Source organism: Pelodiscus sinensis, chromosome 30 (genome assembly GCF_052426305.1).
Source record: "Pelodiscus sinensis isolate ZL-2025 chromosome 30, ASM5242630v1, whole genome shotgun sequence".
Taxonomy (NCBI): Eukaryota; Metazoa; Chordata; order Testudines; family Trionychidae; genus Pelodiscus; species Pelodiscus sinensis.
In genome coordinates this window covers 9560407-9570638 of record NC_143081.1, presented here as the reverse complement: position 1 = coordinate 9570638, position 10232 = coordinate 9560407, and the positions used below count along the sequence as shown (strand labels likewise).

Sequence of the window (10232 nt, the reverse complement as noted above, 5' to 3'; positions counted from 1 at the left end):
TCCGGGGAAAGATCCACCAGTGAGTCTTTGCAGTTTGCACTCACAAGGGCGGAGGGCGGGCGGGGGGTGGGGAAGCCAGGCGCCCGGAGGGGGGAGGAGGAGAGCATGTCACTCAGGCCACATGAGCTGCACGCTGTGTAGCATTAGGCAGCAAGCAGCACGTGCAACCACATGCAGCCTGGTGACCGAGCAGCACGTGGCCGTGGCAGACAGCTGCAGGGCACACCTGGGACCGTGCTGCTCACACACATTCAGGCGGGACCAGGGGGAAGGGTGGATGCCGGCTGGAACTGGCCAGGGCCCCAGGGACTCGGCCCAGAGCCCGCACCTATGGTGCAGCACGGAGAACGGCACACTGTCCCATGCCTGGCTGTGAGGCACAGCCAGCTGCTCTTGGGTAAACCACAGCATCACAGCCCTGTGACCGTGGCCCCCACTGAGCCCCTCGCCTGCTTCCGGTGTCTTGGCTGGCTCCCCGAGGGAAGTCCCCACTGTAGCCACACATGTCCGTTGGGCTACCAGGTTGTGTGAGGGATAGTGGGAAGGAGGGGGGGGGGGGAGACTTGGGCTGCCCTTAGGGCCACCTGAGTTTTGCTTCAAGGATGGGACACCCCCTCCCCCCAGTCACTCTTCTGGTTCAGTCCAGGAGATATCCCACCAATGGGGATCTGAGAGCCCAGACCATCTCTGCAGATGTGCTCCCAGGCACTATGTGGGGATGCATCTTACTCCCTGTCAAACACCAGTGATTAGCCCAAAGCCTTCACAGTCTCCACTGGCAGGGAGTTCCACAGGTGAATGCAACACAAGCACCCTCCCGCCCTCCACGGGGCCAGGACACAGACCGGTGGTTACAATACATGGAGGAGGACCCTACTCCAGGGGCGGTCCTCCTTGCAAACATACAACACGGGTGGCAGGGGGCGAACTGCGTGGGCCCAAGCCACACAACTGTGGGGTCACCTGGGCTCGGGGTGGAGGGCATGAGGTGTGGGGACAGTGGCCAGCCTGCCTGACTGACCCATCCTTTCTTCTCTTCCCTGCAGTGGGGCCGAGCACAAGCTGGGGACCCTCCAGTCTGGCAGCAGCAGCACCCCCAGCTGGCCAACCATAGAGGTGCAGTCTCAGCCAGTGGGACCAACTCCTTTGCCTCCTTTGTGGTGGAAGCAATACAGGGCTCCATTCGGGAGCGTGTCCAGGGGGACCTGCAATGGCACCAGGAGGCCTGGGGCGCCTTCCAGGCCCAATGCACGAGGATGGCTGACTCCATGGCCATCCTCACAGAGCACATAGCGCATGCTATCCACTACGGCATGGCCATACCCCATGCCCCCGCCATCCCTCCCTTAGCACTGCCCATGCCCCCTCCTGCCCCTGCAGTGCCCCCAGCTCCAATGCCCCCTCCTCCTGCCCCTGCTCCACTGCTCCCTGCTCCTGCCGCCCCTGCTCCAATGCCCCCTGCTCCTGCCCACCTCCCCATGCAGCCTGCCCCGATGCGGCCTACCCCTCATGTGCAGGACCACCCCCGCAGGAGCGCTCGCAGGGGCCACCCGTCCCAGTAGCTCCTCCCCCTCCCCATCCCAGTTTAAGGTCTCCTTCCCCTCCCCCTCCCCCTTGTAAATAAAAAGACTATTTTTCTGTTGATTATTGTGTTGGTTATTCTAGAAGATGTCTTTTCATTGTATAAGAAATACACAATGTGTAAAAGTATCAGTGCCTTACAGCTACCCCTCTCGGATTGCCTTTCATTTTTTCTGCCCCCAAATTAGTTGCCAAATAAATATCTAATCTGCTCTCAGCATCACATAAACGATACAATTGTATGGTAATTGCACAACTCAACTCACAACTTGGATTTTAAATAGACGCTATCTTCAGGAAAGACATTCAGACTCAATTTAAAAACTTCATGTGACGGCATAATTACCACTTCCCTAATCCCAACCCTAACCCTAACCCAATTGTTAACAGCTCTCACCCTTTAAAACATGCACCTTACCTCTTGTTTCCATGTGTCTAACTAGACACTAATTTCTGCTAGATTAAGCACTTTTCAGCTATCCGAAATCTTTTCCCCACAAAGTCTTCTCTCCACCTGTTCTTCAATAATCTATTTGAATTCAACTTCACTGCTTTTTTTTTCCCTCCACCATTCTGTATTCCTTGCTAAGTTTTTCTTCTCTATCTCTTTCGTAGAGCAACAACATCAACACAGCAACCAAAGTCCCACTTACATGGACCTTCATGAGAGAGACTCAAGGAACTCAATCCATTCAGCGTAACATAGAGACGTTTCAGAGATGACTTGGCTGCACGTCTGTGGTACCTACATGAGGAGCAAATGGAATCGTCTATTGTGTTACTAGAGGTAACTGTAATAAATGATTTGAGATGCCAATTAGCCACCTACATTTTAAAGGGTTACAAAATGCGGACACCAAAATTCTGTATTCTATCACCCGTGGTCCCTTTAAGTGGTCTTTGGTTTGTGCATAAATAAATACTTGAGACTTTTAATTAAAATTTAAACCACAACTATATTAACATAGATAACAAACAAGCAAGAAAGGTTAAAAGACGCACACAAAAGATAGTTTTTGGTGTGAGCGGTACGTTTCTGAATAAATAACAGCGACGCTGGCAACTCGCGTTCTCTGCTGACCCGCCTGTAGGGAAGATGCGCTCGGGGTGTGCAGGGGGTCACAGAATGAAGACTTTTCAGATGGGAGGAATCACGAGAGTGGGACGAGCAAACAAACATCCAGCGCTGCTCGTTTCAGTGGCCTGGTTCTCACACCCCTGCAGGAGGGCCTCCGAGCGATTCGCCATCAGTTCAGCTGCTGCCTGAGTTGTGTAGCCCTGCGGCCTGAGTTGTGTCACCCCTAGCGACTAACCACGAAGCAGCAGCAGTGGACAGAGCCCGGCCCCTACTGACTCCTGATTCACCCCAGCGAGGGAGCTGAAGTTCATGGGGATGGTTAACGCCTCAGCGCTGCAGACGGAGATGGTCTATTGTGACTGAAATGGGGCCCCTCACCGTGGCGTCTCCGCCTTTAGCAAGCGGTTGGTGCCTACACACAACAGCGCCACGGTGCGGCGGGGAACTGAGCCCAGCCCCTGGCTCTCTGACCTTGGGGTGTGCCCCCTGCGTGTGTGCGCTTTTTTGTAAATGGAGACCGCAATGGTGCAAACACCCCCGCATGTTTCCCCAAGTTCGCGTGCTCCTGCCGGCTGGGGGGTGGCTGGGGCCGATTTTCCCCCGTCCCTCCCTTCTGTGGAGGACGAGATGAAGAGAAGGCAGGCACTGCTGAACAACAGTACACACGGAAGTGTAAATGCATTTCCAATCGTTAGTTACTAGAGGATTTATCCACTAGGGGTGCAGGGCAGGTGACTCAGGGCAGGAGGTGGACGGTGGGGGGGGGGGGTTGAGGAGGGCCTAGGATGGGGCTGCAAGAGTCAAGGCAAAGAGCGGGGGTGGGGGGTAGGGTCGCTCAGGGCCCCCGCGGTGGCTAAGGTGGCGCTACTCCTCCATGAATTTGGTGGCCTTTCAGAGGGCTGGTACTGCAGTCACCACCCCCTCCCCCCCGCAGCCAGCAGGTTTTGGAGGGGGCTGTCTGGCTCGCCCACACGGCCAGCATGGCTGACGTCCGGCAACCCCTGGGGGAGCATAGCCCCCTCTTTACTATCCTTGCGGGCTGAAGTTGTGATGTCCAACCCGGGGGGTGGTCCCAGGGAGGTCACAGCTCAGGGGTCGGTGGCTGGCAGGACTGGTGATTGCAAAAAGCCATCAACTTCGGAGAGTTACCATTTAGGACAGAGGTGGGCAAATTCTTGCCCTTGGGTCAGATCCTGTCCGCCAGGGTTATCCCCTGGTGGGCCCCCACACCGCAGTAGTTACCTCTACGTCTGCAGGCCCAGGGGTTCACAGATCCTGTCCTGTTGGCTGCCGATCGTAGCACGCTAACCCTGGTGAACCCTCACTGTTTTATTGCCCAGCCCTGGTTTAGGAAAAGCAACATCCTCATTTTTCCCGTGCCTCAGTTTCCCTCGGGATAAGGACGCAGCCCTACATCACACATCACATGCATTACAGATTGTGATGTGCTTGGACACTGCGTAGCACAAGCAGAGAGAGAACCAGGGACAGAGAGAACGAACGCGAACACATAAGTACAGAAAGATGGATAGTTAAGTTTTTGAGGACTATAAATTGTCCACTCCATTTTTGCTGCTATAGTAATGCTGAGGAAGTCAAAGGAAGAAAATATTCCACAAGGAGAAGCAGAAATCTATAGGGTGACCCCGCTGCTGCCGGTTTCTCAGGGAGGAAGGGAAGGAGGCAGAAGGACTGAAGATGTGGTCCGCTGTGAATTCATGGGGATTGTCCCAGCTAGCTCCTGAGAGCGGATGCTACTGATCAGTGAGAATTCAGCTCTGTGACTTCCTGTGCTCTGTGCCAAGCTGAATCAGTTCAGGAGAGGGACTCGTCTCCAGAAGAAGGGCTAAGAAGCTGGACTATATACCCATAAAATGGGACTAAGGCCGAAGGGAACCAGCGCTGCCCCAGCCCTGAACAAATACCGCCGAAATAGTCAGCAAAATCTGCCACCCCGGACCAGAAGCTAAATGCGAGCGATTCCCGATCGTTCCACGAGGGGGCAGCATCTCCCCATAAGAAACACCGACCCACCCTTCTCTTATACCCGCAGTGTAGAAGTCTCATGCAAATCCCAGCCCGGGGATTCCTGTTAAAATCAAGCCCGTCTGACTCTGGGACCCGCAGCCTCTCCCGACCCGCCCATTCCCGCCTGCCGGGGCACACTCCGAGCTGACTCGCCATGCCTTTGCTGCTGTTCTTTCTCCTGCTGGACTCCACTTGGTGTGAGTGTCTCGGACAGATTTCCCTGCTGGGAGCAATCCAGGATCGGCGGCTTAAAAAGCAGCCCAAGGGAACGAGGCGTAGAGACTCCAATAGCAGCTGGGTGCCTAACACCCTTAAGCTGACTCTGCAGGTGTTTAATGTCCTGCGCTCTCCCCTGTCAGGGGACGGAGCGTGGCTGACAGATCCGTGTGTTTTGCCTTCCAGTTGTCCTCGCCCAAGGGCAGCTGCAGCAGTCGGGGCCTGGAGAGGGGAAGCCCGGGGAGACCCTCACCCTGACCTGCACCCTCTCTGGGGACTCGCTGTCTGCCGCCGGGTCGAGCTGGAACTGGGTCCGGCGGTCGGGGGGAACAGGGCTGGAGTGGATGGGGAACACGTGGTGGTCAGGAGGCAGCTGGTCGACGAACTACGCCGGGGCTCTGCGTGGCCGAATGACCCTCACCGTGGAGCCTGCCAAGAGCCGAGTGTCCCTGCAGCTGCGAGCGCTGACGGCGGCGGACACCGGCACCTATTACTGCGCCCGGGGCATTCACCTGACCACGGTGACACGGGCCAAGCAGGCGTCGCTACAAAAAGGGGAAGGGCGCCGAGAGCCACTAACGCTCCGGATTTGTGCGGGACTCGCGCTCTCCTTCCCTGCGTGACGGAGCCCGCGGTCACTCCGGATGGGAATGTTACCTGTCTACACGGGCCTGGCGCGGGCCCGAAAGGGGTTAGAACCAGGGGGCCCGGCATTTCAAACGGTGGGAAATCGATGTGCTCTATAAATCTGAATACAAATATATTGCAAATATGGCAGGGGAAGCTCACCCCAGACACCTCCCTTGTGCACAGCGCAAACTCGCCCCTCGCTTCTTTCGTTTAATGGGCCAGAACCCTCCGGTCCCTGTTTGTCCCGTTCAGATCAAAACACCTGTCTGGGCAACCAGATTATACAGAATGAACGTTGGCGTATAAAATAAACCAGAGTAACGACAGATAGATAGAGGGGGGCGGGGATATGTAGCTAGATAGGGTGTGTGGGATAGATACAGACAGGGAGCGTGGGGGTAGGTAGAGGGTGTGTGTGCGGATAGATAGGTTCGGATACTGGATCCAGAGTAGGGCCGCCATAGGCTCGTCAACCCTGGCCTATGACAAAGCACCACTGGGGCTTTAACCCCGCATCTCCTGTTTATTAGCCAGGCGCTTTAGCCAGCTAAGCTATGGAGCCCCCTGCGGAACCGCTTTTAAACTATTCTACTTTATGGGCCCGGACAATTCCTGCAAATGCTGTCTGCTCTGTGCCCCGGTGTCCCCCTCTGCAGTGATATGAGATTCACACTGACTCAGCCAAATTTGTATTAGCACAGACACCTGGGCTCAGCCTAACCAGAGAACAAGTCTCTTTCCAGGCGGAGAGACAAAGGAAGAGAGGTGGACACGGCCACCTGGCTGGGTGGCAGGGCCTGGGAGCGAGGCAGTGGCTGGCTGGGAAACATGACGGGAAGAGCCTACGCCGAGGGCTGATGGACCCTTAACTCAAGGGGTCTGAGGCATCCTGGTCCTGACTCCTCGAACCACACCACGTCCGTGCTGTGCTGTGACCTGGAGAAGCAATAAACCCGCTCTGTTGTATGGGCTGGCGGAATCTGTTCTTCCTGCTACAGGGGGTGCAGCATCAGGGGAACCCCGACACGTCGCCACAGTCACACGCTGGGACACGCAGGGGAGTGTGACTCTGCTTCCCACCCCCCACCGCTCTCTGCCTAGAGATCTGCTCCGTCTATACCCGCTGGGGGAACCCGCATGCAAATCCCTGCCCCGGGCTGCCTGGTTAAATACCAGCCCCTGGCTCTAGAACCCTCAGTCTCTGCCAGACACAGACCTGCCCGGCCCTGCCCGCTGGGGAGTTTTGCTCAGTGGGAACGAGAATGAAATTTCTGCTGCTTTTCCTCGCCCTGCTCGCCGCCCCCGGCTGTGAGTGTCCGCGGGGCAGTGAGGGGATTAGGGTCCCACACACATTCAGCGGCTAATTCCTTCCTGGATTTGTTTCCTTTCCCCAGGTGTCCTCGCTCAGGTGCAGCTGGTCCAGTCCGGCCCGGGGGCGGTGAAGACGGGAGAGACCCTCACCCTGAGCTGCGCTGTCTCCGGCGTCTCCATCTCTGATCAGAATTCCGCTTGGGTGTGGATCCGGCAGCCCCCGGGGAAGGGGATGGATGGGATGGAGGACATTGGGGCTATGTACCCATATGGCGGGAACACAAACTATGGGCAGCCTTTCCAAGGCCGAGCCACCATCTCTGCAGACACCGCCAAGGGCCAGGTCTCCCTGCAGCTCCGCTCGCTGACAGCTGCAGACACCGCCACCTATTATTGCGCCAGAGCCACAGCGACTCAGAGCAACGCAGGGACTGGCACAGAAAGGGGAAGCGGCCGATAAACAGCCAAGTGAAGCCAGATTAGGAAGGGGAATTGAAGCCCCAGCGTCTCCCACTCCCTCCCCTTCCCCCCGCCCCCACCCCCACCCGGCACGGACACCCGCAGTGGCTAGAACAGGACTAACATCTCCAGAGAAATTATTAATACTTCCCCCAGAACCACCCACTTTCCCTGCCCCCACCCCAGGAGTCATAGCTCGGCCGTGCCGAGAGCCCAGGGAGTGTCCGAGTGAAACTCGCTCTGAGAGGCAGGGGCCGATTCCGGGATGCGCCGAGCTGGGAGCGGACAGGACCGGGGCAGGTTCCGGCCCATTAGCCTGGGAGCGTCTCCGCCAGTTGTGCAGATCTGGTGTCGCTTGGAAAGTCCCTGCGAGTCCAGGGCCGGCTCTAGGCATCTCGGCCACCCCTGAGAGACACTGGTCGGAGAACTCCTGAACTCCTGGCTCTTACCGCCCGACGCGGGGCTGCCTGCGGCCATTGGCGTGGGGGGAGGGGGGGCGGAGCGCGCTGGGCCAGTGGCTCGGAAGCGCTGGGCAAGTCGCGCTCGCAGCCTCGCCGTGATTGGCGGAGGCGCCATGACATCACCGTTCTGGGGCTGCCTCGCTGCCTTCACTCAGCACCAGGGAGAAAAGTGCGCCCTCTAGAGGGCGTCACGGCGGGGCAGTGTGGGGCGGCCCAGCACCCAGCGGCCGCGGGGCGGGGAATGCCCGAGGGAGCCTCCCATGAAGCAGACTCCGGCGCCCGGGATCGTTCGCGCTCCTCTGACTGGAACCAGCCAGCGCGGCCCGACGTGCAGGGGGCGCACCCTAGGCTCTGAGAACAGCAGCGGCGCCCGAGCGCTACGGCCCTGGTGGGCGAACCGCTCTCCCCGGGCTGTGCGGGGCAGGCTGCACAGAGCGATCCGGGGCCGGGCAAGGGGCAGCCCAGGTCACTGCAGCCAGGGACCGCCCTGCGAGCCAGGTGCCTTCAGTCATCGCTCCGCCTGCCTTGCGCTTACTAGTGACCCCTCCGGCCGGAGCGGGCGCCCTTGGCCAAGGCGTATGCGGGAGTGTGTGTGTGTGGGGGGGGGGGGAGCGCGCATTGGCAAATGGGGGGCGACTCTCTCCCCCTTTCTCTACCTCAGTGCCGGGCGCGGGGGGAGGGGGGAGCTGCAGCCTTGCTGGGGCCGGGCGGGAGGAAGGCCCTGCCCGGGCCAGGATGAGTCAAGCAGAGCTGCGTAGGCTGGGGGGAGGGGAGAGCGAGTTTGCAGCGGGATCTGGTTGGTCTGGCGGCGAGAAGCCGCTGGAGGGGCCTCGCCTGCCCCGGCTCAGAGACTTGGGGTGTCCCTGGCCTTGCCCGTTATGTTTCCAGGCTGTGTCCGCGCGCATCCCCAGGGGGATCCGTGCCACTTTCACTCCTCCCCCAGGGCGCTCCTACTTTCCCGCGCGGGCTGTGGGGGAGGGGAACGAGGGTTTGGGGAACGAGGGAAGGAAGACGAGATTCGGTCAGTGGGGGGAGGTGGGAGAGGGGAGCGGACCGGGTCCGATAAGGAGGGGTGGGGATCGGGTTTGGCTGGGAGGAAAGAGAGGGCAAAGGGTGTATTAGGTGGGGGACGCAAGAGGGGACAGACTGGGTCTGGTCACTTAGGGGTCGAGTTTGCCTGGGAAGGGAGAGAAGGTGGAAACGGGCTTCGGTGAGTGGGGGGGCGGGATGTGTGGAGGGGAGACAGGATGGAGGCTGGGTTTGGCCGGAGGGCGCGGTGGGAGTCAAAGAGCCGCAAGGTGAAAGGGGCGCTTTCGTCCTTAGAACCTGCCCTGCAGCAGCGGGCCAAAGGGGGGGAGGGGCAATTTTATTTATTTATTTATTTATTTATTTATTTTTGGCTTAAAAAACCTAAAGCCGGCCCTGGAGCCCGCTCTCGGAGCCGGCCGGGGAGTCAGATGAAGCGGTTCTAATGGTCCCTGCGAAACCCGTAACTGGAAGGGACAGAATCGAAAAGGCCCCTTCTAGGTTTCCCTTCGCACTCCCCGGGTGCAGCCAAAGGTCTTCAGGGCACAAACCCCAAAGCGGCAACGCCCCTTCCTGAGTCCATTTCCGCCTCCCTCCCCGCAGCTGTTTGTCTGGATCCGCTGCCAAGTGCCCGCTCTGCCATTTGGGGAGGGGATCCTTGGGATCCCACTGGGCGCCCTGGGGGAGAGGCTTCTGCAGGGCTGGCCCACAGCATTTTGGCACCTGAGGCAGGGAGCTCAAATTACACCCCCAGGTCCCCTGCTAGGGACCAAACTTGGAAAGGCCTCAGCTCTGTCTTCTTCCTGTTCTACTCCTCCCATGCTACTGCTCTGCTGACTACATATGCACCAGCAGCAGACACAATTTTTTACATTCTGGGGCCCAGTGGTGCCCCCCCCCCCTCAGTCTAGCCTTCTCCCTTTGCTTCATAGTAAGGCCGGCCCAGATGCCACGCCTTGCTGGAGCTGATGGGACTGCCCATGTGCCCAGGCTCTGGGACAAAGTGATGGTCATTTATGGACCATCTCAGAGTGCCAGGATCTGCCCGGTGCATGACAGCCTCACGCAGGGAGGCGCCAGGTGCTCCAGGGGGACCCACGGGTGAGACAGAACCTAGAATAGAATCAGATCAAACAGGGAACCCCAGAGAAGAACGGGAAGCTCCAACACACTTCTTACACCCCCAGTTGCCAGGATTGGACAGAGGAAGTGCCGCAGATTGTCACATGGCCCTGCTGAGATGTCAGCCCTTTTACCCCAGTAGTCAATGTCTGAGCATCCTGGGGGTCAGTGACTGGGAACCAGGAGTTGCTGTGATGGGGGATGTGACACCTACGGCCCTGTGGTGTAGCGGGGGTGCAGTCTGCTCTGTGACCCAGGGTCCCCCTGCGCTGTGATTGGAGATTCTCACTGACACTCCCAAATGTGTATTGACCCAGACA

At 58.6% G+C, this 10232-nt stretch overlaps 1 pseudogene; it reads left to right on the top strand.

Annotated features, from left to right (window-relative positions):
- Positions 1-6795: 6795 nt before the first annotated feature.
- On the top strand, positions 6796-7304 carry LOC149521176 (immunoglobulin heavy variable 4-61 pseudogene; annotated as a pseudogene).
- The last annotated feature ends 2928 nt before the right edge of the window (positions 7305-10232 follow it).